At 41.4% G+C, this 23,820-nt stretch overlaps 2 long non-coding RNA genes across 4 annotated transcripts in view; one reads left to right on the top strand and one right to left on the bottom strand.

Moving 5' to 3' along the window:
- The window catches only part of LOC137858841 (uncharacterized), a 61,258-nt gene extending 55,029 nt beyond the window's left edge, over window positions 1-6,229 (bottom strand). For both annotated transcript variants that reach the window (XR_011098051.1, XR_011098050.1), the window contains exon 1: window positions 6,008-6,229. This is a non-coding gene — a long non-coding RNA (uncharacterized lncRNA). The remainder of the gene's footprint in view (window positions 1-6,007) is intronic.
- Window positions 6,230-6,243: 14 nt separating this feature from the next.
- Window positions 6,244-9,914, top strand: LOC137858838 (uncharacterized). Of its 2 annotated transcripts, XR_011098048.1 has the most exons (4): window positions 6,244-6,406; window positions 8,674-8,831; window positions 9,333-9,379; window positions 9,806-9,914. It is a non-coding gene; the product is annotated as an uncharacterized lncRNA (long non-coding RNA). The 2 variants fall into 2 exon arrangements; XR_011098047.1 differs by having other exon boundaries at window positions 9,333-9,908.
- Window positions 9,915-23,820: the final 13,906 nt, after the last annotated feature.

Here is a 23,820-nt window from a genome sequence, read left to right as displayed (position 1 = left end):
TGACAGAACAATTGCCCTACTCTCCAAGATGGCACTTGCACCGTCAACATAAAAACAAAAACCTATATAAATGTGGTCAAGTTGTAAACTTCAAAAAAACCACAGACTCAATAGAAGATTTGCTAGTGTTTGGCAGCTAATGTTTTCAGGCAGTTCAGCATACAATAAACATGCTCTGATCCCCTTGCTTCACAGATGCATTCTGCATGCTTCTGATTTACAAGACATCAGCTGAGCAGGGCTTTCCTGCACAGGCTGCTGGGGACCACTGTGGCACTTCATGGCAGGTAGACAGTCTCTTCTATGCTCCATTTATTCTCCTGCTAATACCAACACAGACCAGAAGAGGAGTAGGCTCCTTCACATGAGAGAAATACAATTAAGACAATTTGTGATCATTATATGAAGGTTGTGAGAAATCATTAAAAACACTGAACCGTGCTTGAGCAGGACATTTTTACATCTGGCTTTCCTTAATTCATGAAAGATTCATTTTGCTGCTTTCCTGTTACCTTAAAAAAAAAAAAAAGAAAAAGCCTCCAGCTTTGGCTGTTACATAGCCCTGAAACACTGGAGGCTGAAATCTAGATTGAAACTAGAAGCAAAACCTTTGCATCTATAACAGGTCTCCCCACCCACCACAAATGATTTTTAGTTTGTTTTCATAAGGGAGTTGGGAATATTCATGGTGCCCTGTTGCCAGCAGTTTAATGGAGAATTTGTCTTTTTCCCCACCCTTTTCTGGGTAAGATGGGTGAAGCTTCTTTTGCAAGAACAGCCTCTGGCTGGCCTTCTGGTAGCCTAGTTTGTTTGACTTTGCTCTTGGGTGACTGCCTGCAAGCAAAAACGTGGAAGCAGAAAGCAAGCAAGCAGCAAGCTGATGCAATGGACAGGGCCCTCTGGGATTAGCTTTACTAGAGCTGAGCAAAATCAAACAGAATTGAAACAAGTTTCACCAAACATAAGCCAGCGGACAGGTTTCCCTTCACCGTGCAGCCAATTAGAGCTAACACAGGGCATCTAAAACAGTACCTAGATGAGTGGCCTGAACATTGGCTGGGTAGGAAGGGCAAACATGCAGCTGAAGATAACACAGGGAAGCATCTACAGAGCCCAAAACACAGTACAGAGTAACCCGCAGGTTGATGCTCAAAAAGAGGTGCTTTCCCAGAGAACTTTGTCTCTCCAAAGCATCCTTGATGCATAACAGCCTTAAAAATATTTTATGAATTGCCCACTATCCTGCTATATTGGTGTAATTGGGGCTCATGTTAAGTACTTTAACATGACAACTTCCATGCTGCAAACACACAAGAGGTGCATACCGGTTAGAAGACCTGGGACTGATGTTGGGTTCCAAACAGAGCCATCTCAATTCTCCCCTTCCTCCCTTTTGGGATACATAGAAAGGAGAAAGCCAACCTGATCAGGACAATCTGTATGGTAAGTTATCTCTGAACATCATAACAACTAGATACAAGTCAAGACATTCCTTCAAGACCAGAGTTAGTCCTCTGGAGCAGAAGCCTTGGACAACACCATGAACCTTGTGTTGGTTCAAGCGAGGGGGTTGGGGTGAGGTGGTGGTGTTAGGCCCTAAAGCATTAGATCATACAGTGGAGATGCTCATTATTGGTCCAAACAGACACATTCCTCTATAGCCCTACATTGCACGTTAGAATCCTTTGAAAATGAATTACAGCAATCAGTAATGTGTGCCACAGCAAATGGTGCCTCTGCCTTGTCTGAAGTTGTTCACCTTCAGTCACAGCATTCAGTCTGAGCCCCACCAAATTTTCCCAAAGTCAGAGGTAGTCCTTTCTGGTGCAGGGAGTAGAACCCTTCCCTTAGATTTGACCTGATTGAACTGCAAACTCCACAGCTAAGTAGTAACAGGAGAATTCCTTAACAGCAGTGATGGACAGCAATTCCTCTCCTTTCACAGCTTTTGTCCCTACAGACCATTAACACAGCCCACTCCAAGCCAACACTTCCACCTTCAGCTTATTTTATTTCTTCAGAGAAGAGTTGTTCACTTTTCAGAGGAAATTCCTGGCTGCCTGAAGACCCTCTGTATAAAACCCACTGTGAGCTGCATTCCACAGGTCTCACTAGAATTTGGGCTTTTGTTGCCCTCAAAAGTCTGCTCTGAGCTCCAAAAAGGAAAGGGAAATGATTGGAGCGTTTGTGTCTTGCAGAAGCTGAAGTGAGACATGCTTATTTTTAATACAGGATATAAGGGATTCTTTTGACAATATCCATTCATTCTACCAATGACTGGATTTAAAAAAAAAAAATCTTTATTACCCCTCTAGTGGCTGCCGCAGAAAATATTTTTGCAGATGTGGGTCTGGTTCAAATTGCAACAGCACTACAAATGTTGTCAGAGTTGCTCTGATTTTGGGATATCCCCTTCCACACAAAGCAGATGAATCCACCATTTTTTTTCCTGAATTGTCTACACTCTCCTCTTCTTAACCTGTATACTTATTACACCTAGTGTACAATTATGGCTATCCCTGTTCAAGGATGATGAAGCAGGTGCAGGAGACAGCTTACTAAAAGTGAAGTTAGGCTTACGTAGTGCTAGACTGAAGCCATTCATCATGAGCAGAAAGGAAGTATTTCAGCCAAAGTGAAACAGTTGCTCAGAGAACAGTATAGGGATAAACCACCTCCTAGGAGCGTGTCAGGTGGAAAATGTGAAAAAAGTTACTTTAAAATAACAGATTAATAAGACCCTTGTAAACTTATCTAGCAGAAGAAAAAAAAGATGCAAGAAGCAGTTATGTTTGGAAGAGCTGGAAATTCCCAGACATGAATGATGCTCTCAGCAGAGAACTGCATATGATGACCTAAGGTCTTTCCTGGTTCTGTATTTAACATTCAGCTGTCCTTTACTGACATCCAGTACAGGTCCAGATGAGGGATTTGCTCTCCTGGACAATGTTGTTTAAATCCTCCCCTAAGAGTCACATTCATCCTTCATTTCTACATCTCTGGGAAGCTGTAGCTGTGTATTTCCAGTATGCTGCCAGTCCACTGGTCAGACTGTACCTAGGTCTATTGACAAGGGTGTTTATTGCCAAATTGAAAGTCACCACCACTTCATAGCCCTTTGATCTGGATTTGGACTCCATAGAAGACATTTAGCAGATGTATTTTGGATACCAGGCAAGGAGCACCAAAGTTCCTTTTAAATCTTATAAACGTACAAGTCAACAGGAAGAACACTGCCTGCAAAGTGCTTAAAGCACTAGATGAGGTATGAAGAACTGGTGTCAATAAAGGGCATTGTACTTGCATATTGCATAAAATTACAGAATACAGAGTAAGGTCTTGCTCTTCTTATGGTGGGAAAACTGAGGCTCACAGTCAAAGGGTTCACCAGGCACAGATCTCTTGTATTTAGTATAAATGTGTGCTCCTGGCAGGTACAACATCCCTAACACAAAACATAGTGGAACTTCTCAAAACTTCTCTGGCATAGAAAAGCATATCCCATGACTTTTCCCAATTTAAGTAATCTTGTATCTCACCTTCCTTATCTGGAAAGGCGTTTAAACCCTTACCATGGCCCAACATTGAGTTACTACCTCAGTGCCTGAAAGAGTTCCACCAAAAAAAAGTAAAAAAAAAAAAATAAAATAAAAAAAAAGATTGTCAGGAAAGCAAGGAAGGCTTTTTAGAAATTAATTGGCAAAAAAATATTTGAGAAGCACAAATGTTCAGAAAGCATTTTTTTTTTTATTTGCTAATATAGCATAGAACTGTATGGGCTTTGTGCACCACCCAATATAGAACACTCAAGCTATACTGGTCAAGTAGCCATGGACAGTTTCTTCAAGTACCTTGGATATCCAAGATCTATAGCTATCATTTACTGTATTGAATAAATTAAAGAGCTTTCAAAGCTGCTTGTAGGGGCTCTTAAATTTACATAACAGTGCATCTCTGCCAGCTGACCATACATAGGGAAGCCTCACCCCAGAATATTAAAGGAAAACAATTTCAGCCTATCAGATCTATTTGTACATATATTTATAAACTTGCATGATTTACGCTACTAAAATTAGATTTAGATCAGCATCCAACTTGCAAATAAAATCAGTTCAGTTGTCAGTGGGACACGGTACATGATCCAAAATACACAGGGACAAACATTTTGGTCTTAGGCCTAGCATCCAAAGGAAATGACAATTCAGCAATCATACTGGCCAGCTGTCCCCCCCTCCATTGGGAATTTCAGCCAGTTTCAACATTGTGACAGAAGTATCAGAACTAGTCCATTTTACTTGCATCTGAAAGCTTTCATGTGATCAGAAAGATACCTGGCTTGCCCTCATAGAGGCAAGTCAAAAAGCTCAATAACATCAAGGTATCCATGCAGAAGAGTAGCTTTTTTAGTCCTACTAGTCAGAGTCACTTGTTTTCTTAATGACCACTGAAAACCAGAGGTATTATACCACAAACCCTTTAAAAAGGAGCAGAGGTGGAGGAGCTACTGCATGAACGTAGCAACACAGGATCATCTTGCTTCAAAAACATTTTACTGTTTTGAAACAGTACACAAAGTCATAAAAAATAGCAATGGCCTTTGCCAAAAAAGCATCCAGAGGAGAAGAGGCAAGGAAAGAACAGAAGGAACAGTGGAAATAAATCTTTCCAAACAAAGTGACAAGTCCAAAAATAATGAGAACTAAAGTTCAAAGAAGAAATCTAAACTGAAGTAAAGAGAACAACCATACACAGGCAGCAGGAGGGGGGTGCATGTATGCTGGTCAGGGGGTGCATAGCAAACATCTTGTGCTGCTTCCTCAGCTAGCATTAAGGGTTCAAACTGGGACATCAGCACTTGTCAGATGTTATTTAGAAACTCATGTTTATATATTCTGCTACAATGTCTGGCCTTCAAAGTTTTCAGATCCCATCTAATACTTAACCATCAGGATTGCTTTTTCCCTACGCCCAGTTGACTTTCCAATGCCTTTTTAGCCTGCACAGTGACAGTGTCTCGTATTTACATTATGACACCTTTTCCAAGTTGGTGACAACTGGGTGGTCTGGCTGAGACATTGTGTTTTCCCTTCCTTAGCCACACTTCCCAATGCTTCCCCTCTCACCTTTTATTCTCTCCACAATCAGAACAGAAAGAAACAAAGAGCAGCACAAACTGAACACACATCACACAGAGGATGTGGTTAAAGGCAGAGCTTTTAACCATAGCTTCTGAAGCAGACCACAGGGACACAGGCAATGGATTAACTTCTTAGGAAGGCATTACATTCCTTCATTTTTTCATCAGAATAAATACAACACAGGTGACCATAACACAAGTGTTTTCCCTGAAGGATTTAACAGTCTTAGAGGAAGCTCATTTTGTAGCATTAGCTGTGTTCAGACTCTACACTTCTCTGCAGGGACACAGAAGTGAGGGTGCTGAGTCATGATGCCTTGCTTTGGGTGCCTCTCGCTTCAGAAAACCAGCTATTTCTTTTGGAGAGCTCAAGACAGTGAAGATTTCCTGCATACCAGGCTGGGTTACAATAGTTGTCAGAGGCAGCTTAACCTCCCTCACCCACTGCACCCAGAAGTTTCTTCATTACCACCTCATGGGCTTTAACTTTTATAGCATCTCTACTTTGTGCTCTGCCCCTTAACTCAAAACAGGGATGCACAACCAGCAGAGGGTGAATCAACACACACACAAAAATATCTCTTAAGATAGAACAGGTTAGAGAAGAAACTAGAACTAGTCTGAAACAGTATTCTCATTATTATATTAACACCTTCTTATTAATAACCTGATATTTCTGTGACCTCCTTCAAATTCATACAGCATAGATGCTAGAGCAGCAGCACAGAAAATAAGAGACAAAATTTGCCTACAGAAGCCTTTAGACTTCTAGGACATTTTTTTTTTTTTCCTGTTCTCACAGAGAGCCACCATTTTGCTATGGCAGACCACTAGGTACAGCTCTGCAGAAAGGAAAAATATTCTTCCTACCTTTTCCCCAAGTGAAGCACTTCCATTTCTTCCTTTCCCCTCCCCCAAGTGCTCCCAATCTTTTTCCTTAGTAAAGCATCCCATAAGCTGCAAACCAGCCTAAGCTGAGGGTTTATATAAGAGCAATGAGCCACAGACACTGAAGATAACATTAATGATCTACAGATGTTACCAGGTCCAGCTTTGATTTAAAAGGGATGAGGTAGGGGGGTGGGGAGCTTTTAGGGGTTGAAAAGAAAATGGGGGCCCTAGAGTCTTGTGCTACTAGACAAAGGGCTGTGCAATAAGCTAGGATTTTTTTTCTTTCCTCTTTCAGAGTCTATTCTTTTACTATCAAGCCTAAATTCACATGGAGTATGCCTGACCTTATATATGGCTATCCTCTGTAAAGCTGCTCAGGTACAGAATATCTAGGTTAATTCTGTGGAGCATAAACCTAATGTAGAGCTGAGGGTAAACTGGGTATCTAAATCTAATCTTAAATTCCTCACTGTGGCTTGAAGAGGTTAAATCTACAAGAGCCTCAGGCTTGATCCTGGCATAGCTGATGGAACAGCTATCTTAGTTGCAGGGGTGAGATAGCTCAAATGCTTGGAAATCCAGGCATGAAATGCAATTTATTAAGGCCAGAACTTTTTCTCTTCTGTTATTTGGTACCAAAGGATAGTTTAAAAGCAGTCTTCTATATAACATGTGCTGATTTTCCCTATGAAACAGGAGACTAAGCTATCTGGGTTACTAAATCAGTTGTAGAGGGACAACAGAAATGTCTTTATTTCTGCTTTGTAGTGGCAGAAGAAAGAGCCATATGTTGGCTGACTTTTTTTTTTTTTTTTTTTGCATTGATTGCTCACAGTCCTTGTTATAAAGGCTGGCAGTTTTATTATTGCATCTCCTCAAAATAACAATGCTCTGCATGGGGGGGGGGGAGATTTCTGACTTGAATGTTATTTCTATTAAAGTAGTTCCCAGAGGCACTGACAAAATCCAGGACTCTTTTATGCTGGGTGAGGTAGGAATGCAGGATAAGAGATGGCTCTGTTGTAATGTTAATATTTGCTTATGCTATAATGAGACGAGTCATGAGGCTGGGGGTGGAGCTGGGGATCATTTGTGAGGGGCTGAAGTGTAGGTGGACTAAGTGATGTGCCAGAGGTTACATGAGAATTTTAAGGCAGAATGAGGAGATTAACCTGTACATCTTAAGTGCAAATTCATGTGTTACAAAAAGTCTTTTTTTTTCCTTTAAAGGGCTCCATTTGTGCCCAACCACTGCCTTAGCTCTTTAAAACTGGTAGCTGCAAGTAATTCAATAACACAAATGTTCTGACAAAGTCATTTTTAGCTTGTTAATTATTCCCAATCACACATTCTTTCCCCTTCAAGTGGAGCTAGATGACATCAAAGCTGTTTGAGGGATGGAGGAACACTTGAAGTATTAGCAAGAACAATGGAACAGACTACCCATTTTATTCCTATTCATTTAAAGGGGAAAAGACTGGATTTTGGCCAAGCTTTACCTTATGAACTGATAATAGGAAATGATATGAAGTGAAGGTCTGACACTTGCAAACCTTTGCAAACTTTTCTTTTGTGGTTCCCAAATTGACAATCTCTGCTTTGTTATGCTAATAGTCTAGAAAGGCATATGTGGGGATGAAATTCGTTGTTTGGAAGTGACAGGTATCTCAGACCTGGTGGGCTTCAATAAAGGCATTACCCCACTTATTGTAGAATCTAGTATAAAATTGGAAATTATGCAATTATAGAAGAGAATATGGAAAGAAGAATCCCCATGGCAAATGAAGGCTGTGTTACTTGAAGCTATTATTGTAGATAGAATGCAGAAAGTATAAAAGGAACATTGGGTAGAGAGGTGGGATCTAGAGCATCCAGCTGGGATGAAGAACCCTGCTGGGAGGGTTCATGAGACTTAGGACCTTTCTGGATTTCATTGCCAGTTGGGGTTTGCTCTTTAGTGGTGGACTTGCCTTTTGGGGTCTGATGTCCTAAAACCTACTAAGAACTCATAGACTACATAAAATGCTGTCTGGATTGGCTCTGCTAGCAAAATTGCTGTGTTAGGATTGAAAAGGGTCCTGTCTTCATTTCATCCAAGTGAGCTTTCTAGTGCTGGAATGAGCTGTGCTGTAGTTAAGGAGGAAAACCCTCTAAGAAGGGTTTAGAAACACTCATCACAGAACAGCATGGCCAAGTACGTTACTGCCTTTACCTTTCTGCTAGCGCTAATTTGGTGGAAGAGGGCAAAAATGTACTTCGTGGAGAAGCAGGGATCTCTCTCTTCTTCAGTGTGGACATATGAAGAACACCTTGGTGAATTATGCAAGGCCTAAATGCAAGTCTATTGAAGTCATCTTACCACTGGAGTTGGGGAAAACAAATTAGTTCTAAGGAGAAGCAGTTGAAGGAAAATTATGGGAAGTGAGATGTGATGCTTTTATTTGCACTAAGAAATTTTCCAGTCTCGCCTTGAATCCTTGTGTTTTTCAATGCAGAAGGAGACAACTGCTGTTAGGAAAATGATAATAGTTTTTCTACACTCCACAAACTGCAAAAGAAATTACTTTTTGTTTGATTTGATGGGTGATCCACTGTATGCTCCAATAAGGCAGAGCACCAGATCTCACACTAAATCTTGTTGATAGGCTTCTGAATACACATCTACAAATAACACAGTCTGGGCCAGCGGTCAAAAACTGTCCATATAAAGTTCTGGTGTACAGCCTGCTCACCTAGCCTAGAAATTACACAATAGTATGGAGATTCCTGTTGAAAGAGACAAGAAGTTAATCTACTATGCAAGGTATGCGAATGCTTTCCAAACTCAATGTCTGTGTTATGTGGGTTCCTAAGGCTAGAACAATCTCATATCAGAACCTTTCATCTGGCCTGAATCTTGGGGACTTAAGCATCTCTGAGCTGTTCCTATGCTCTGCTTAAATAAGGGTATGCCAGACATTGCCAGCCAGGGTTGGCTGTATGCTAAGAAGCACAAAGCAAGATATTGTTAGGTGATAATATTATTTCTAGGTGTGACTTCATAGAGTTAGGCAAAATTTTAGGGGCTAAGACTTAGCTAGAGAGTGGAGCCATTTGTGTTATCATTCTAACCAAACAACTCTTTCTTGTGCAATGTTTTTTAATAGGGGAAATCTATAAATAGTGTTTTTTTTTTTTCCTTAATGTTATTGACAAGAAACATGCATGGAGAATATTACAAGTACATGCATCAACACCACTGAAATGAAAATAGGACTGTTTGAAGTACAGTCTAAATGACTAAAGGCATTTTGTTTCTTTTCAGATCAAAATGGCAAGAAAATGTCAACAGCAGAACAGTTGAATTTCATAGTTGAGTGGCATCATTTTACACTAATTTCTGAATTTCTGGTTACTGGCTCAGCTGTCACAGTAACGTGATCAAAATGACAGTTCTGCTTCTTTTTTCAGTCTCAGGAGCTGTTGTTCAGATTACAAGTTCTTTAGCTGCTGCTTCCGTAAAGATGGACATTTGAAATTAATTTTTGATTTTTAACATTCTTAAATCTTCTGCCAATAAATAATGCAGTCTCAAAATAGCCGAGATATTTGATTGATAACAATAGGGATCTTTTAAACATAACTATTTGGTAACTAGGGGTGAGAGTCTGTGGATATGGAGACTGCTGCAGAATTCCAGCTGCACCCTTTATTAAACAGAACTTCACTTTCCTTGTTCAGAAAAGTTAAAAAATCAGGGTGTTTTGTAACTGGTATTTCATTCCATCCTTCTTGTAGGTTGTCATTGCAATGGAGGTCAAATCCAGGCCAGCCTTAGGACCTAAAATCTCAGTGTAATCACTTCAGGTGGAAAAATGGGTATAAGGCCTACCTCTATTCTAGAGAAAAAAAAATGCAGCATGAAACCATATACTTTGGAAACAAAACAGAACTAGGAAAATGGTAACAAGCCAACTCAGACCTTTACAGAAATGTCCCCACCAGAGTGGAGAAAATAACACAGCTATACTGAAACACAGAGCCTAGAAGCCTGAAGTTTTAGTAGGATACTAACTAGGGAACATGAACTGGAAGCAGTGTCAAATTCAGGAAACAGAAATGAATAAAATGGCACAATTTTTGTATTAGCTCTGGTGTAAACCTGGAATTACTCAGTGAAGGCCCTGGTATTAAAGACACCTTATGACTTTCATTTGGATCTCAGGATGATGCACCTCAAAGCTACCTCTTTGCATACCAGAGTAGCACCCTAACATGAATACAAGTAAGGAGGACACAGGCTAGAAACACTTCAGTAAGCTAAATGACAGCTGTAGCCTTGGTTGGCCTTCCATATATTTATGGTGTAAACTTTGTTTACTGGGCACTAAAGCTTCACACTCATCGCAGCAAAAGGAGGTAGGAGAAGAGGACTATGCTGCTAAAGAGCCACTAACTGGATCTGGACAACACACAAAGAAGCTTTTAGGCATGGATATGGGATCTTTGGAGGTGGATCTGAGCAAGTGGAGGACGGAGACAAAGTCCCTGCAGTGCTCTGAATTGTCAACATGACTCCCAGCAATGGGGATAAAAGCATCAGGAAATTTCTGGGAAAGCGATTTTCAGTGGTTGCTTCTGGATCCAGCTGTGATTTGTTTCACCAGAACCTGTTTTTGTTGTGGGAAGTCATCTCCTATACATCTGCCTGTATCTGAGAGAAAACAATAACATTGCAATAAACCTGGAAAAGGATTAATCTCCTCTTGTTCCTAGCAGCATTTTCTCATCCAACAATTCTTTTGTCCTTAGAGTCAAAAAAGAATAATATTATCTTGCACCTTCTTCCTTCCCATGGTGATGGAATTTTGTTCCAGTAGGCACTCTCCTGCAGAGGGCCACCAGAATATAGTTTTTTCAAGAAAAAAGTTATTTAAAAAGATCAAAACATCCAGAAGGAATTATCTTGGCTGCCCTTTAAAAATCTTCCTTTCTCATCTTCTTCCTTTCTTATTTTTTCTCATTCTCCTCCTGTAAAATGAAGCTTTCTTGGCAGAAGCAGTGGCAGATCTGAAATGTATGAGCTGAGGACAGGATATTGGATCCTCGGCAGGAGAGAGACGGAACCCAGTGCCTGTGTCCGTGTCTCCCTACTATGTTCAGCAGGGAAGTGACCACAGTGGAGCCTGAAATTAAACACACTGTTGTTGCTGTTAGTTTTTATTGTTGTTGTTACAATTATTGTTCCAGGGCAACAGAGCTATACAGGGAAGATGGAACAGAATATGCTGCAGATGGAAGGAAACTTTAAAAAAAAAAAAAAAAAGTATATTTTGCAAATTAATTTAAGAGCTAGGAATGGTCCACCAGGCAGGCTATCAAACCACAGTGATCTGGAGAGCTTAAGGCAATTTGCTGAGGTATAGTTTATAGCTCCCGTGGCCTTCCAAGTTGAGATTTAGCCCAAAAGATAAGAGATACATTCTTGATGTATCTTCAGGTAAATTAAGGACACCCAGAACCAAGAAAATTCGGAAATGGGAAGTAATGCAAGATGGTATGCTGGATTTCAGGCATGGCCCTGGAGTTTATTGTGAATTCAGCATCCAGTCAAGGTTAACCCAGACTAACCAGTCTTCTGTGTCTAAGAAGTTTTAGTCTGGGACTGTATGAGAAAACAAGTTCTCTCCAGCACAGCTGGTCTCTGGCATGATGTTCAGGATGAGATAGAGACTTCAGATATACTCATGGTGGCTCGGCGTAGGAATAGGTGGATATAATGACTTCCAGATCCGGATATGGAAATGCTGGAAATAGATTGTCCCCACCAAGGAATCTGCCCTGAGGGGTGCTGGAACAGCAAGCTGTTTGTTTAGCTATGTTGCTGTAACACACCAGGAGGTCACTGCCTGTTGGTCGTGAGTGGATACCATGGGATCAAAGCTGCCCCCTCTGTCCTTTATTGCTAAATAGATTGGAAAGGCAGTCTGGCTACCCAGGTGTTTTTATTCTGAAAGATATAAAGCATTTTGCCTTCTACCTTCTGTCCTGGGACAAATTCCATTTTGTCACATTTTCGTTGTGATGGATACAGTGCATCAGGTAAGGACTGAACAGTTAGCATTTCTTCCTAGCTCTATCACTGTCTGTCTAGGCAACTAGAGGTCAATTCTTTGACCTCCCTCAACCTCAGTTTTACTGTCTGTACAATGGCAATGCTGATATAAGCTCCTTTTGTAAACAGCTAGGAGATAAGGGCTGATAAGGACTATCTGATAATAATCTTTCAATTATTATTATGAATTGTTCCTCTGTTTTATTTGCTTTTAAACTATCTTAAGTCTCGTCACTTTTTTTTTTTTTTTCCCTGTCTTGGTTCAGCAGGGCTCTGTATGAAGGGAATGTTCTGGGACTAATCCAAACCACACGTCTTCATCTTGCCCTATCAAAGTCGAATCATTTTGTAAGACGTTTTACATTCATCAAGGCATAGTTGGTTTTAAGCTCATGAAATTAAGGGAAGCAGGGGGAAAAAGGCAGAGTGGGAGGAAAGGTCTTCCTTCTCCACACTGTGACTTCACAATGTGGTGGGTTGAGGAGTCCCACCCAAGATAAAGTAACTCAGACTGAAGAACGCCATGTCTAGGAGATAGCCTCCAGGAGGATATCTTCTCTGGGAGATAGGAGATAGCTGCTGGTGATTCTGCTGCAGTGCCTGGGCCCAGGAGAGTTTGCTTTCCCATAACCATAGATGTCATACCTCCTGATGTCTGTGGTTAACAAAACCACAGACACTGTACCTCCTGACTTCTAATGTCTTCCATTTGCTCAAGGACGTGTCTGATTAGGACCAAGCTGAGAAATGCTGGCACTGCCTGGTTAAGGGATGACTTGTGTTGCACCTACCTCCCTGAGGGATGTCTGGCCTGATGAATCCTGCTGGGATATTGCCTTCACTGCAGGGAGATGAGGGTTTGAGCCCTCTCTGGTGAAAAAGGCACCTTATCCTTGTGCTTCCTCCTGTTCTGTTCTAGTGCAAAATGTCCAGTGCTTAGCCATTAGAAGAATCTCTTCCTGCTTGTTTTTTTGTCCTGCCTCACCTCTGGAATTTTCCAGAAAATAATGAATTTTAGTTAAATTAGCAAACAGTTCTTGCAACACCTGGATTTGTCTTTCCAAACTACTCCTCAACAGTACCATTTAAAAACCAACCAGCCAAACAAACAAATAAAACAACAGTTTTGTTCCCTACCACTTACATAATGGACCCACCCTGAGCTGCATCCAGCTGAAAGTCTGCCTTTGAAAGATTTGAGGCACATCAGCATTCAGAGATTCTCAAGGTACAGAAATTTGGCAACATCAGTGCATGCTTTCACACTCCAATGTCCTCCCTTGAAAGGTGAAGGCCTGCCAGTTATTGAGTATTATTATACAATTAACCCTGTTGGGAGAAATGTCCACACCATTGTGGATTGTAACTGCAATGCTTGTAACAAATCATCACAATGTAATCAACCCTACCCGTGCTGAAAACCTTTCTGGGGCACTTAAAATGTCATTTGCTATGTGCATTTTTCCCTTTATATGCTTTATTATTAATAATAATACAATAATGATGAAAAGATCCTCGAAGAAGCCTCAGGAAAGGAATTTTATAAACATTACCGTGGAATAAAATAAGCGCATTCCTTTTTATCAGGACATTTTCCATTATAAATGGCCAGCTTTCTCATCACCCTGCCAACAGCTTTGCCTGCCATCTGTTCACTGATGTCATACTATAAAGTTCACTTGCAAAACTGCTTGTTGGGAAGCCCAGGGTTGTGCTAGAGAAGTTTTGTTTAGGAATAAATATGCTGGCATCTCTCACAATTTCTTTCTTTCTTTCCTTTTTTTTTTTTTTTTCTTTTTTTTCTTTTTCCTTAAAAAAGAATGACTTTTTTGTTTGTTACAAAGCTCAGATTGCTGTCTTCACTATGCAAAGATAATGACCAACATTTTGTGGAGTTTTGGCTAATTCTATTATGGAAGGATTAATATGGGACATCTTGAGATAGAGAACACAGGAACCCGTTTTCAAGAAATGCTGTATATTTGTCTTCTGGAAAAGAAACTCAATTGAGGCAGGCTAAGTTGGGCATCTGAAATCCCTACCAGTGCCTCAGAAAATACAGGTCAAACAGAGCTGGTTAGGAAGTGAATTGGGTAGGGAAAGAGATATTTCCCTCAGGAAAAATGAAATTGTCTTTTGGGGAAAGAAAGAAAGACAGAAAGGAGAAGAAAATAATAAAGAAAAGAGTGTAATAAAATATGCAAGCAAGCAAACAGCTTTCCCCTCATCTCTCCAGTTTCAGAAAAAACAGAGAAATTTCAGGTGGGAAATGAAAATAGTATGCATCTAATGCTTCCTCTCTCCCAAGAAAAAGAGAATTGTATTTGGAAATGATGATGAGAACGTAATGGAAATGATGTCAGGTTGCTCCTATGGCCAAGCTCAGCCTTGGCTGCACTGCACTTTCCATCCTGCTGTATTGGGTTTACGTGGCAAGGGTTTGGTAGCAGGGGGGCTGCAGGGGTGACTTCTGTGAGCAGAGCCCAGCAGCTGCCCCGTGTCAGATCAGAGCCAGCTCCAGCCGGCTCCAAAAAGGACCTGCTGCTGGCCAGAGCTGACCCAGTAAGTGAAGTTGGTTGTGCCTCTGGGAGCGCAGATTTAAGAAAGGGGAAAAAAAACTACCACGCAACAGCAGCTGGGAGAGAGGAATAAGAAGGAGCCTTGCAGGCACCAAGTTCTGTGCAGCAGGAGGGCAGGAGACGGTCCAGGCACACAGCAGCAGTTCCCCTGTGCAGGGAGAGGCCCCTGGTGGAGCAGGCTGTCCCCCTGCAGCCCATGGGTCCCACATGGAGCAGATCTCCACGCTGCAGCCTGTGGAGGAGTCCCTGGTGGATGTGGCCTGGAGGAGGCTGCGGCCCATGGAAAGCGAAGTATTGGGGGAAAGTGTTTTTAGTTTGCTTTTAGTTCTCACGGCTCCCGTCTGTTTTTAATAGGCAATAAATTACTTTAATCTCCCTATGCTGGTGTTAACTAGTGAGTGATCTCCCTGTCCTTATCTCAACCCATGAGCCTTTTTTTCACCTTATTTTCTCTTTCTGTTCCTCTGAGGAGGGGGAGTGAGCGCAGTGTGGTGGAGCTTAGCTACTCATCAGTGTGAAAACACCGCAATGCATCGTCACCACTTTCTATGTTTCTCAGCTCAGGGAAGTCCACCCTTTTCCTTCACTGTCCTAGTCACAGAAGCACTGAGAAGCACCCAGACCTACGGTTTCCTTGCTGTTAACATGAAGAGGTAAGACACGAACTCCCAGCCTACATCATGGAGGCTTGGAAGAGGTATGGAGATAAGCCCAAAAGGGTGCATGTTGATAATTTTAGGGTGCTGTTCTTTGATGTAGACCTATATAAAACACTTCAGGCATAGCCAGGAGAAGCCCCTTCTGAGCTTTTGCCCCACAGGACTCTCTGCCAGGTCATCCACCCACCAAATCTCATCCTGGATGTTATGGCCTTGAGTGGGTACCTGTAGCCAGAGCTTCTGTTTTATGACTATGCTTGCAGCCTGTTTGTGTACACATTAAACACGAGGTTAGCATAGGAATAAAATAGGTGGGCCCAGGAAGAAAAAGGGCATGAAGACCCTGTTTCATACGAGAAAACAGGGAACTCTGCTTGCTTTTTCTAGGAAAACAGAGGTCAGGAAAGAATGGCTTAACTTTCCATGACTACGCTGAGGTTGGAGAGAGTAAGATGCCAGAAAGGGGAAAGAGCTATTTAAGTTGAAACAAAAATGCTTCATACCAAAACACATGAAGATAAACGGGGCCAGAAACAAACTAAAACTGGAAAGAAGGAGAGGGTTTTGGACCATGTGAAAAAAAAAAATAAAAAAATCTGGCCTCCCATAAAGAAGTGTAGGGGTAAGTAATCCAGTTTGCCCTCCAGTGAAACTTTCCCCTATATATGAAAAGGAGAATGCGCTTTTTAGCAGGAGGCATGCTGGCCCAGGACTGCTGCATCTCAGTCTGTTTGGGCTGAAGGGGATGTAATGTCCCCATACTTTCTGTTCCTCTGCCACAGAAAGCCAAAGTGTTTGGCCCTGACTTCTGAACCATCTCCCTTCTGAATCCAGCATCATTGTCTATCTAAATTGGAACACCACATTTGTAATTAAGTCTCAGGCAAGATCTCTATTCAGTAAGTGGCCCTAAAAAGCCCTTTTTTTTTTTTTTTTTTTGTCCTTGGCCAGATCCCAGATCACTGAAGAAAGAAGCACAGAAACTAAAAATGAGTCAATTTTATAGAAAATGGGAAATGTTCCTGGGTTAAGTGTGCATCTGTGCCTCTTTATATAGCCTAGTCTAAATATAGGTGCTCTGAGGGCTTGCTACAGATAACTGGAGAAAGGAAGGTGAAAAGAAAGAAGTCACTTAATTTCCTCTTGCCCTTCCCCCAGCTTACATAGTGTTTTCAAATGCCTGAGCTGTTCCAATTTAACCTCTTAAAAGCTCGGGATAGTGAAACTGCAAAACTGGGAGGACTGGAGGAAATCCCACCTGCAAGTAGAGTGGCAAGGAGAGGCCTTTCAGTTTTAATCTCCCTGCTTAATCCTGCCATTCCTAAACACTCTCAAAGGCTGGAGTTGGTCATTTGTTTTCTTAAATTACCATAAATTGGGATTTATGGGCCAGGTGATTCTCTTTGAAAAGGGTCCTTGTGTGCTAGGGAGGGGAGGGTGGGACTGACCTGTCAGCAGGGAGCTTTTGGGCTACTCCAAAAGCAATTCTTTGTTGTTCTCTCTTCCCATCAATGTTCCCCCATAGAAAAATAAATAAATAAAAGCCCTTAACCTTCATTTAACAGCTGCCCACAAAGATTCCTTTCTTAACACTTTTTTTTTTTTTTTATTGGTCCTTCCGATTCCTTGGCACAGCAAAAAAAGAATAAGAGAACTCTGGAGACAGTGGGATCCTCCTGGGGACACCTTGTTTTCTGTTTTTGTTTGTTTCTTTTTAATATGGACTGGTTTGGGAATAAGGTCTTTTTTTCTTTTTTTTTTTTCTTTTTTTTTTTTTTCCTCCTCAAGGAAGATTGTTGTGGATAAGACAAGGATGCCTTGGGACTTGCAGTTTACCCCTCTTTATTGTGAACCTAGTACATTCTCTTTGCTGAGGAAAAGAAGCATGTTTTTTTGAGTTCCCAACATCAGTACAGCTTTCCCTGGGCTAAGCAGTCTGAGTTTCTCTCCACTGCATACTGTACACTTTTAGTGAGGTATATTCTAACATGTTTTATGTTGTCCTGCCTGGAGGTAAGAAAGGGAATAAATTGCCTTCTGGGCCCCCAGTAGATTCCACAAGAAGTAGTGGAATTAAATTGCACTGAGGAGAAGTCAGATTAGACATTAGGAAACACTTTTTCAGGGTTGCAATAGTTAAATACTGGAATACATTGCCTCAGGAAGGGGTGGAATCTGTGTTATTAGAGATTTTTAAGAAGACGTTAGAAAAGTACTTGGCAGAAATGCTTTAATAGAGCTGAATCCTGCCTTAGGACAGGGGATTGGACTCAACTGGTGTTCCTCAGCCCCTGCTTACCCTCTCCCAATTCGTCCAAGGATGACTTCACCTTTCTGATCTAGGAGGAACCACAGTTAATCTAGCACAGTGTTGCTACAATAGATTGTATTTCCAGCCTACTGCAAAATGAACTGTGTTACTGTCGTCATTACCACCCCCCTCCCGCCTCCCCGTCCCCCCTCCATTTCTTTGCTTGCTCCCACATGTGGAAATGAGTGCATATGCTGGCAAATTAAGTTGTTGCAAAGTATCTGGGCTACTGCCTGATGCCTACCAGACCATGGACCACAGACTGAAGAATGTTGGCTGTAGTGACCTCCTGAGGTCCATTCCAGACCTAATTTCTCCAATCCTAGCAGTGCTCATGTGGTTCATCATCATGGCTTTAATGACACATGATAATTTGAGCTTTTGTAATAATTATGCTCCTCAGCCCTGGGAGAGAAGGGACATCTCATTGGTGAGACTGACAGTCTGGAAATGGGGCAAATAACTTAAAATCCCAACCCTTTGATAAACCTGTTGTTGGAATGCTTGCAAGTCCCTTAGGTCTAGATTTATCCTTAGAGGCTGACATCCACTGAATCAGACAGCCTGCCTTTCCAGCCTCAGGCTGCATGTGCTATTTCTGCCCAGGGACAAGGGACGTGTCTGAGATACTGCATGCCACCTGCAATGAATTGCAGAGGCATTTACTGAAAATGAAAAAAGACATAAATAAAATTGGTATATTTATCACTTATATTTACATATGCATGTATCTAACCAGGTTCTTCAAGTTTTTAAAGGTGTGATGTAGTTCTTTTGATTAGTAAGAAGATCCAGGTGAATACTTATCAGAATATTATCTACCATTAGTCTTTTTTTAGTCTCCCCATAGAGATACCCATCAAAGATGTTTAAGAAATGTTTGTCCTTTTTTGCCCTCTTAGAACTTCATTCTTGGGAGATGGGTTTATTTCATCTGAGTTTTTTTTGGGAAGGAAATCTGAGGTACACACAAATCATCAATCAGTCTTGTGTTCTGAAACATCTCCCACTTATATAGCTGAGATAGAAAGTAAGCAAAGGGTGAGGGTGAAGTTAGGCAGTGGAAAAGTCCAGCAGGAGCATGATACTGCTATGTGTTTCACACTTATAGAGAAATGAGTCCACTTTCATGCTCTGACTCCAGAGGAACCTGATAGACTGCCACTTGCTCCAGAGCTGGGTCAACAGTTGTCATCATACAAGAGATATGTTTGATACTGGATATATATCTGGATATTTAAAGAGGTGATACAGCTCATATAGCCCTTCAAGAAAGAAAGACTTTTTTTTTCCCTGCCAAACTCTTCATCATCTACCCTGCAGGAATCTGATGTATCCAAATAAATATTGCACGAACTGTGATTCTCCATCCAAAGCCCTGGGGGCTCTTACTTCTCCTGTGCTCCAGTTCACCTGCCCACACCTGCTCTGCTTTTCCTCTGCCCTTGTGTGTTTTCCCTCTGTCATATAGCTCTAATAGTTTCTGGATGCTCCCTGTGAGACAGGAATGATACAGCACAACAGACCTCAATCCAGGAGTCTGGATCAAATACACAAAATCAAGCCAGATCCTCATAGACTGGAAATGGGTTAGTTCCTCTGAGTGACACAGAGCTCTGCTTTTTTCATGCCTCTTTTTTCCTGCCCTGGGTTAGGAACACTTAAGATATAGGATTTACATTGTCTGGGGTATGTTTGTGGATGTCTATTCCTTTCTTCACACATCAAATCCCTCAGTTTTAATGCCACAATTCCAGGCACAGAGATTTGTGCTCTTTCCTTGTGTTCAACACCACTGGATGTAATTTCCAGTAATCTCTGGAAGAATCACATGCTTGCTGTTCCCTGACCCAAAGTGACAAGAGGTGTAATTCCCTCTGTATGTTTCCAGCAGCTAGAGGCCTTTGAGGTCTTTGCATCCTGGAAAGGGTGTAGAGTGAGGTATGTCATTTCTCTTTTGCCTCTGGGCTGTGCTTTCCCTTTGCTCTGCAAGGGAAACCTGGATGTTTCCCAAAGACAGGGAAAATCATACATGGATGAATGTATGCAGGCTAGAGAGTGAACGGTGCCTTAACAGGGAAGTCAGATAACATTTGAGTGAGCTGACTGAGTGGCTGATATGGCTGATGCAGGCACTGCATCTTCATGTCTGAACTAGATTCAGAATTATCTTTTTTTTTTCTTTTTTTTTTTTTTTTCCTCTCCCTTCTTTTTCTGATGGGTTGGGGTTGCTGGGCAGCACAAAGGCTAATGGAATACCCCATCATTTCTGGAGCACAGGAAAGGGATTTGCTGACCTTCATAGAGGAAGGATGATTTTATAGGGCAGGCATTTGGATGGGACTCGTGGGACTCCGAGTTTTGCCACAGATGCAGGCTAGTCACTTAGGCCAAGACTTTCAGAAGCAATTAATGAAAGAGGAAGGAGAGTAGCTCAAAATGGCAGTGTCCCCACCCATTTAAAGTGGAAGCTAGCTTGCTTTGGGGACAGACAACAGAGTTTGAAAAGTAGAAGCCCAAAGGCAACAAGGTATGAAGAGACTTTCTAAATAAAGGAAGAAGCTTGACACCTTTGCTAAGGAACCGTGATGGACTGGGATGACTGAAGGCTTGAAATTACCTCAGTGACCTTTTTAAGACAGAGGTTCCTTTGATGAACCTCCAGCAAGGTTTATTTTTTAATACTTTTTGTCTGATGCTTGTTTTTCCCTAATAGCTAAGCAATGACAAGCTGCCAACCTCCCTTATTAGATACCAGGAAATATGCATGGTGAAGAAGTCATGACTCACAATATAATCTCTTTCGCAAACTTGAACGCTGTTTGTGCAAGTGGCTTTTCTGATGCCCAATACAGCGTTATGCTTACATTTCTTAGCATTGACTAAGTATCTCTTCTGTAATGGGTCATCTATTTGTATCCAGTTTAACGTGTTTTGAGACCTCTGCTTATCAGTTTTAGCTGTTTCATGTCTCTAATAATTGACCAAAGCGGTCACAGTTCAATCATGTAAGTCTTGTCTCTAGCAAAATAAACTAAAGATTTATGTATGTATATGACTGTTTTTAGTCATTGCCTGGGATAAGGTCAGTGCCTAGGAAAGGTCAAGCTTGAAGTTCCTGCTCTTTTGTAGTGGAGCCTGAAATTACAGGCTGGGTACCATCGAAATACAGAGAGGAGTGATTTACAAAGAGAGTTCCTTTTTCATTGCATCTCTCAGCATCACTTGTTGTGATATGAGCAGTCTGAAGATTCCTGCATAGTGAAAAGGTTATCTCCACAGCCCAGTCTCTGGTCTTCTCCCCAAGTGCACAAAGGGAGCAGGCACTCTGAATGTCACCCTTCAATGCCAGGGCAGACACAGGGCTTTTGGCACCTCCTCTGAGCACATCCATACAGGATGTGGCTTTCCAAGGGCAAAAGCACATAAAACACCTGCTGCTTTCTCATCTGCAGAATACCTGTCCCTGTTCTGGTTTAAGATCTCCTGGTGGGTAGGATACACTCTGCTGGGAAAAGACAGGCATGACACAAACAAGAAACTATCCTTCAAACTTAATTTGCATGACAATGCAGGCATGAATATCCAGAAAGTTTTCACGTGACTGCAGCAGGATTTTATTCATTGATTTGTTCTTTGGTTTTGCTTTTTTTTTTTTTTTTTTTTCTTTCTTCCCTCTCGAGCACCTTGGCTCATGTGTGTCTGTTTTACTCCACTCATATTTATACCAATGACAGATTTACTGGGGAGCAGGGTGTCTTCATTACACACTGCCTTCAACACTCCTCTCTTGGCCTTGGCCTATTCAAGCTCTTTCATATGAAAAAGGAATGAGGGCCTAGGTCATGACATATCTCTGTCACCATCACGAGTTCAGCTGCATTGAGCTCCATATGCTGACCAGCTCTGAATCATGAGAAATACCTCAGGGTCATATCCTTAGACCTACTAGTTTCCAGATCAGAGGCCAGACTAGTGAGTCCTCAATCCAGTATATCTGATTATAGCTTTTGAGAGCAAGTAACTGATTAAATCTTCCAGAGCATGCCAGTATCTGAATAGAGATATAATGCTAACGGAGGGAGAGGACAGGGAGGGGAAGGAGCTCTTTGAATCTTTGGTGAAACAGAATATGTTGTAAATAAAGCTACATACCATTAATTAACTTAGCATAATTACCCTGTAATTACACTGATAATCATTTATCTTGGGCTCAGACCAAAAACCTTAATGGGGAAAATCCATCATATCCAATTTTTGTCCAGATGCTTAATTCCATGACTAAACTAATCCTAACGGTTCTGTCAGCTTCATTATGGTGCCATTAGAGATAGAAAAGTTGAAAGTGCTCGTAGCATCTCTGCCTCCCTCTCATATTTGTTCTAACTGATGGGGAGAAAGAATGGAGGAGAGTTGAAGAATGCAGCTGACTATGTTTCTAAAAAGCCTTACCAGTAGTTGTGCAAAACCTGTTTGGCAATACTTTGAAAGGAGATCATAAGTAGGGGACTGATTGATCACTGCTGGCACTGGGTGAAGAAATCTAGAGATTGATGTTAACCCCAGGTGAAGGGCTGGCATGAGGAAAACAAACTGCAAAGGCCTCTAAAGCCGTTGCAAAGATTCAGATCTGGCAGCATGGAAAATAGGAATGGGATTAGGCTTCAGTTAGGCTTCCTGGGAAAATGTCATTTTTCTTGGTACTAACCTTGGTCAGAAGTTCCATGACCGCAGAGCAGCACTTTTGGCATATCTTGATTTGACCGCTTTGTTAATTACAAGGACATGGTAGAACAGGAAAAGAAATTATCTGTAGGCCACATGAGGAATGGATAATAAAATAGGCCACATGAGGAATGGATAATAAAAATGACCGTTCTTTTACATCCTCAGATAGAAGCTGCTAGTTAATACAATTATCTGTATAAATTTATAGTGTATATAACTGTTGAAGTCGCTGAATACTTGAATTGGTTAGCTGAATAAATTGCTAACTCAAAATTAATAAAGCTCTTGTATAAAATACATTAAATCTCATAGTTTAAACTGCCAGTCATAAAGGTTGTGTCCTGTTATGAGACCAGATAATTTTGTAAAAGATCCTCCCAATCTTTCCAGATTTTTATCTTACCTTGTAAAAAAATTAGTACATGTCATCTATGTATAGGTTAGACTCTATTTTTCCATGCTAGTTTTAAAGAAAGAGACGTTGCAAAATGAAGTCCTCCATTGAAGGTAAAGCTCATGTTCCAGAGAGGAATTTGAATGCTGGCAGCTTCTGTTTCTTTTAGGACATGCACCCTGTTGCTTATTATTCCCCAGTAAACATTAGTAAAGAGGTCATATACACTGATGAATGCATTCAGGTCTCTGCAGTTAATTATGGCTCTAAAAATGAACCAGCCTTCAAGGATCTGAAACACATCACTGCTTTCTTGAAAAACAACACCTACTTCAACTTCAAATGCATTCATGCTATGCTCCTCAAATTAATTCTAATCACCTTCTGCCTTGTCTCCTGCTTTTATTATATTTTAGAAAATCCAAGGTAAGGAAACCACTGTTTTCTCCCAAAGAGGAATGCACTGAGATTCAGTTTGTTCACTCCTAATTCATAGATCCAGCTGTCTGAATAAACAGATTGCTTCTTTGTATGTTGTAAGAAATAAGGCTTCCTCCACTGGAGAGTGGGTCTGAAGACCTCAACTGTATACCAGAACATGACTGTCTTCACCAGACAGCCAGGGCAATGAATGGGAGAGCTGAGCTCATGAAGGCCACGCTGGTAAACACTCCGTGTGAGCTAGAGAAACACTAGTCACTGCTGTCAGCCTCTGCAAGCTGTGAACCTAAGGAGGGAAAAGCATCCTCCATGTTGTAGGATGGAAAATTACACTGTAGAGTGATATACTGAGTATGGATTTACTCAGCCAGAAGCTGTCTGAATTTTTCTTCTATTAATTTGTCAACAGAGGTCAGCATTAGCTTCCTCTTCATCCATATTTTCTCCAAGAGGCTTCATCAGCCCTTCAGGGTAAGAAGATTGAAGAGGCTGGAAGGTGTGTGTTTGGATGGGCTGTTGTACATGCCCATACAGAGACCTTGCTGCTCTTCCTTCTGTCCAGTCCTGGTGCTGCTGTGGTGGAAGG

This window comes from Anas acuta, chromosome 6, assembly GCF_963932015.1.
Source record: "Anas acuta chromosome 6, bAnaAcu1.1, whole genome shotgun sequence".
Taxonomy (NCBI): Eukaryota; Metazoa; Chordata; class Aves; order Anseriformes; family Anatidae; genus Anas; species Anas acuta.
The sequence above is the reverse complement of the archived record's forward strand: the minus strand, read 5'-3'. Positions and strand labels throughout refer to the sequence as shown.